Source organism: Dasypus novemcinctus, chromosome 10, assembly GCF_030445035.2.
Source record: "Dasypus novemcinctus isolate mDasNov1 chromosome 10, mDasNov1.1.hap2, whole genome shotgun sequence".
In the NCBI taxonomy this organism is placed as follows: domain Eukaryota; kingdom Metazoa; phylum Chordata; class Mammalia; order Cingulata; family Dasypodidae; genus Dasypus; species Dasypus novemcinctus.
The window spans coordinates 48,762,614-48,769,067 of NC_080682.1; the positions used below are offsets into that span (position 1 = coordinate 48,762,614).

At 38.7% G+C, this 6,454-nt stretch overlaps 1 pseudogene; it reads left to right on the forward strand.

Annotated features, from left to right (window-relative positions):
• Positions 1-2,521: 2,521 nt before the first annotated feature.
• LOC101420098 (nuclear receptor coactivator 4-like) lies at positions 2,522-4,380 on the forward strand (annotated as a pseudogene).
• The last annotated feature ends 2,074 nt before the right edge of the window (positions 4,381-6,454 follow it).

Consider the following 6,454-nt stretch of genomic DNA (forward strand, 5'->3'; position numbering starts at 1 on the left):
AACCAACATTTAGTTAGATTGATGAAGAAAAAAGAGTGAGGACATAAATGACTAAAATCAGAAATGAAAAGGGGTATCAATATATTTAATATCACATCGTGTCTTTCTATTGATTGGTTGATGGACACTTAGTTTGCTTCCATCTTCAGCAATCATGAATAATGCCACTATGAACATTGGTGTGCAAATATCTGTTTGCTTTCTTATTTTCAGTTCTTCTGAATATATTCCTAGTAGTGGGATTGATGAATCATATGGCAGTTCTATATTTAGTTTCCCTGAGGAACCAACAGATTGTCTTCCACAGATGTTGCACCATTTTCCAGTCCCACCAACAGTGAAGCAGTGTTCCTATTTCTCCACATCCTTTACCACACTTGAAATTTTGTTCTTTTAATAATGGCCATTATATATGGTGTGAGATGACATCTCATTGTAGTTTTAATCTGCATTTCCCTGATAGCTAGTGATGTTGAACGTTGTTTTATGTGTGTTATGGCCATTTGTATGTCCATTTCAGAAACATGTCTGTTCAATTCTTTTGTCCATTTTTTAATGGGGTTGCAGAGTTGCAACACCTATTCTCCGGTTTGTTGGACGTACACAGATCAGCTGATGGTGAGGTGAGAATGGTCAACCACCACACCAGGGAACTGAGAGTGTCTACAACTGCAAGCAGGAGAATCACGTCCATCAGCCATGTGGGATCTAAGCCCCCTCTTGATTTAGAGGTACAGTAGACATTGTCATCCCAAGGTCCATAAGATGGAGGAATATAATATGGATTGGAATGAACCTGCTGGTATTCTACTATAGAACATTTGAACTCTAGCAATGGTAGAAATTGTTTCATTGATGTGGAGACAGTGGTCATGGGAGTTGCTGAGGGCAGGGAGAGGAAGGAAGAGGTGTGAAATAGGGCATTTTCGGGACATGGAGTTGTCCTGAATGATACTGCAGGGACAGATGCAGGGCATTTTTTATACTGCTCTAACCCACTGCATGAACTGGGGGAGAGTGTGAACTACAATGTAAACTATGGTCCACGCAGTATTCCAGTGCTCCAGGGTTTATCCACCAAATGCAATGAATGTGCCTTACTGATGAAAGGGGATATTGATGTGAGTGGGTGGGAGTGGGGTCGGTAGTGGGGTATATGGGAACCTCTCATGTTTTTTAATATAACATTTTGTGTGATTGATATATCTATTTAAAAAAGACAATAAAAATATATGGTTAATAATAATAAAAAAAGAAAACAGAGTTGGAAGACTCACACTTCTGTATCTTAAAACTTATGACAGGGAAGTAGATGTGGCTCAATCACTTGGGTGCCTGCCTACCATATGGGAGGTCCTGGGTTTGGGTTCCTGTGCTTTCTAAAAGATGAACAGACACCAACCTCCACTCCCCCCCTCCCCCCAATAAGCTAGATACCACAAGCCAGCAGATGCTGCAGCCCATGGGGAATGACTGTGGCTCAGGCCATTGGGCACTCACCTATCATGTGGGAGCTTCTGGGTTCAGCTTCTGCTGCCTCCTGGAGAAAGTGAGCAAACAATGCGCAGACAGATAAGAGAACTATTTGGGAAAGGGGGGAGATAACTGAAGAAAATTAAGTAAATGAATAAATCTTAAAACACACACACACACAACTTACTACAAAGCCATAGTAATCAAGACAGCAAGGTACTGGCCCAAGGACAGACATATAGACCAAAATCAACTGTCATATTTATGGCCAACTGATTTTTGACAAGAGGGCAAAGATCACTCAATTGGTAAAGAATAGTTTTTTCAACAGATAGTGCAGGAAAAACTGAATCTCCATTTACCAAAGAATAAAGGTGGACTCCTACTTCATACCATATATGAAATCAACTCAAAATGGATAAAAGACCTAAATGTTAAGAGCCAGAACTATAAAACTCCTAGAAGAAAACATAGGGAAGCATCTTCAGGACCTTGTGTTAGGCTATGGTTTCTTAGACTTTATATACAAAGCACAAGCAAAATAAAGATAAATGGAATCTCAACAAAATGAAAATCTCTTGTACATCAAAGGACTATCATGAAAGTAAAATGATAACCCACTCAATGGGAAAAAATACTTGGAAACCACATATCTAATAAAGGTTTACTATCCTGAATATATAAAGAAATCCTCCAACTCAACAACAAAAAGACCAACAGCCCAATTAAAACATGGTAAAAAATCTTCACTAGGTTTCTCCAAAGAACATATACAAGTAGCCAAGAAGCTCATAAAAAGTTGCTCAACATCACTAACCATTAGAGAAATGACAATCAAAACCACAAGAGAGATACTCTTGTCTGCTGGGGGTAGCTTGTGAGGCCCGAGAAATGATTGGTTGGCTCAGGGGTATCCTTAATGGTCAAGACCCAGGATAATGGGGCCTCCTGCTTATTGGTCAGTCTGAGTGGGGGGGACCAGCTTATGAGAAAAAAACCAACAACTCATGGAGTAAAGAAGAAATGTTTCAAGAAACAGTGAACTCTCATGAGTACTCCTCAGGAACAGAATGGTTGCTCTAGTAACAGAACCCCTTTTGAAGTGTTTTGATGCACAAAGGGACTTGGAAACTGCTATTGGTGGAGTTCTCTGGGATGAATAGCAAATTAAAGATAACTGGTGAGAGGTCAAAGCACAGATTTACAGCTGCATAATCCATCACCTGGAATGCCTTTGAAGCCATGAGGTATGGTATGAACAGGTAGATTTCACTGGTCAGCTTAAAAAGGAGAAACTTCAATAGCAAATCTAACAGGTCTACTGATTATTGGTTCAATTCAATTTCCTTGTTCATCAACTGGAGTGTGCTCAATTTCAATACAGAGATCTAGTCAATAAATCTCTCAGTTCCTGGGAGGACTGTGCAGTTTCACCCTCAAACTCAAAGATTCCATTGTCCTGTTCTTTGTTGCATATACAACTGTTTTGCACAGGACCGTCTCCACATTTGGGTCCCTCAAGGCCATCCAAATTCTTGACCACCTGATGACTTATGCTAGCACATCAAATATCCGGTCTTTCCTAGAGAAAAGAAGTTATATCTCAATGCCAGAACAGAAGCCATCATCCAGCAACACAGATGTCCATCTTGATGAATGGCTCCTTGGAAGCATATCTGCTAATGGTCATTAGGCTTCTTCCATACCCAGTACCAATCCCTAGGACAGGCTTTCACAAAAGTAGACCTTAGAGAATACGAAAACTGGTGCCAGAACTGGCAATTTTTTCAGTAATGTGTGGAGAAATCTAAAGGGCTGGAAAAACTGGTTCCTCAAGGGTGAGCTTCAAGATGTTCCTGAAAGAAGAGTTTACTAAAAGTGTAATAGCTATTCTACTGCCAGTTCTTTCTCTATTGAAGTGGAAAAGGTAAGTGATCTTGAGCTGCTTGATGATGAGAGGGACCTTTCTGATTGGCTGATGACTCACCAGGAACCCCATAAACCAAAGAAGCCTGAGAATGGCAGCTGTGAAACCAGTGAGACGTTTAAGCTCTTGTTCCTATAGAGTCCTATAGTGGAAGTAATAGGCTTGCCAAGTCCAATTCCTGAACCAATTGTTGGGGCATCCAGTCCAAAGATGTGGAGATTGAAAACCTGGGCAATAAGAAGTACCACTTAGAAGTCAAGAAACCATTTTACACCATCAGCAACATTATTGAGAATTGGCTTTTCCAGAATCATGTAAAATACAGGAGGTATGCAAAGCCAACGATCCCTGCACAAGTTTTTCAGTGTTTGTGAGATGAAAACTGTGAGAACAAAGCTCTGTGTAAGTGGCTTCTGAAGTAGGAAGGAAAAGAATAAAAGTAGGATGAATGTAGATCCTAAACCTGAGCCCAAGAAGCTTAAAAATTTCCTGAGTATGTGGCTCTGTCCTTTCAGAAAAAAGGCAACAGAAAAGGCTAATGCACCAAAGGCAATGGATCCTTCTAGAATTGCTCAGTCCTTTTAAGTTATAAGGAATTTGTCAGAATGGCTCATCAGATCTTTATGCAAAGAAGGAAGTTCATGGAAGCACCTAGCACATTCTTCCTAGGCAGAGCTGCCCAGGAAGTTGTATCCCCAAGCACACAAATGCATGTGAGCTCCACAGATACCTCCTAATATCATTTTTATACAGCTGACTGGGCCTTGCCATGAAACAATACAGGAGATCTCAGTCAGTTATCGTCTGGTAGGGTGGCTATTTTGAAAGACTATCCTGGAAGTATTACTTACTTCTCCCCTATAGAAATAACATAACTTTTCCCCAGACTGTAGCCTTCCAGCAGTTTATGATCTTTTTGCCTGTATGCAACTTAATTGGATGGAGAAAAGTGGTTGTATCCTACTCCTCTTCAGATGTGAAGGAATGAAATAGTAAAGTCAAACAACTTTTCTACAGATTATTGCACCTCCATGAACCAAGTGAGTGTGGCTTGCCAAATCCTTCTTTCTGGGTTTGACTAGTCAGCTTCTTTCTTCTCCTGCCTAGTTTTGAACTAGTGAAATGAAAAGTCTTTAAATTATTAGTTACCATATTTTAAAAAAGACAGTTTGTTAAATTGATGTTGAAGTGATTCACTTCCTTCTTACAGAAGTACTATTTAATTCACTCCCCTATTAGCAACACGACATCCTGGTGGATGGACTTTTCCCCTAAGCCTCCTTAGAATGGGTTGTTACTAGAAGAAAATTAAAGCACTGTAGTTTCAAAGTGTGTTGATGTATCATAAAGTTACTAAACTTTCGTGTTTTTTTTAAGGCGATACCAGAGATTGAACCCAGAACTTTGTATGTGGGAAGCAGGCACTCAACCACTGAGCTACATCGGCTCCCCAGTGAGAGCTGGTTTTTTTCATTTGTTTGTTTTTATTTTTAGGAGGTACCAGGGATTGAACCTGGGACCTCTTATGTGGGAAGCAGATACTCAAGCACTTGATCTATATCTGCTCCCCTAAACTTTCCTTTTTGATGATCTTGTTAGGTGTGTCATTAGTGTTCTGGAAAAGCATACTTCACACAAGTAATTAGCCTTGCCAATAGAGTGATATTCCTTCTTACCAAAATGTGTATCAACAAATTCTTGGCAATTTTTGACATCAATTACAAAATATTTTAGCTTTTTTGTCAATTTTACATTATTTTTCTATCTACATTATTTTTGAAAGAAATTCAAACTATGCAAAATTTCTCTTTACTCCCTTTTAAAAAATTTATGAAAGTGTCCAATGAGCTTTTTTAGAAGGGCTCTGTATAGTTTCAAGACCATATTTAGGATAGTTCTAGCATCTTTCAAAATATTCTGCAGACCCACAGGTGAAAGAGCATCTGTTGCTGACTAATCAAAAAGCACTAAGTTAAAGACATATGGGAAATGTACTCAAACTATTCACTCTCCTAGGGATGGTTGGTGCATTCTGAGCAAATGGAAGAGAAACTGCTGAGTGTGACACCTAGTGCTTTTAACTAGGGATGTATTTCTTGTCCTACCTCTGCAAGCACAGTATACTGGCACACCCAAAAGCATAAGGCACTGATATTTTAGTGAATAAATCACTTTGAACATTAGTGCCTTATAGTATTTATTGAAGTTTTATGAAAACCCTTGATATGCTTTCTCAGTCTCTTTAAAGTCATGTCCACGCTTTCAAAAGTTTCTCTGTAGGAAAAAATGAGATTTCTGTTTTAAAATTCTTTGCCAAGCTTTTAAACTATGAAGACGCAAATGCTTATGTATTTTGGAAATACTTTTTAAATTTGCACATAGTCATCTAGAATCTAGCCCTTCTGGGGAAACTTCATAGTCCCAAAGTGTCATTGCCACGAACCTACACTAGACTTTTTTGGACCATACCTAAAAAATGAATATTTTTTATTCCCCCAGATATCATTTAGAATTATAATGATAAAGGTGCTTGGTAAAAACTTACAGAGCCTTTCTATTATCTTAGACTGCAGGATACTTTGTGGAGTTACATTCTTTCTTGACATTTTGCACACTATATATTCCTAAGTTTATATTAATTATTATGCTAATGAGTATGTAAAACATTCTTTTGCATTGATGCATTTCATACCTCCCTCTATTAAAAGCATAAGAGATAAAAAACCCCATAATGATATACTATTTCAAACCCACTAGAGTGGCTACTATTAAGAAATGGAAAATTACTTGTCTTGGAGAGAATGTGGAGAAATAGGCACATTCATTCATTGCTGGTAGGAAGGTAAAATGCTGCAGCTGCTGCAGAAGACAGTTTGGCAGTTTCTCAGAAAGTTAAATCTAGAATTATGTTATGACCGGGCAATCTCATTTCTTGGTATATATCCCAAAGAATTGAAAGCAAGGACTCCAGTAGATATTTATGCACCAATGTTCGTGACAGTATTATTCACAATTGATGAAAGATGGAAACAATGCAAATGCATATCAGCTGAT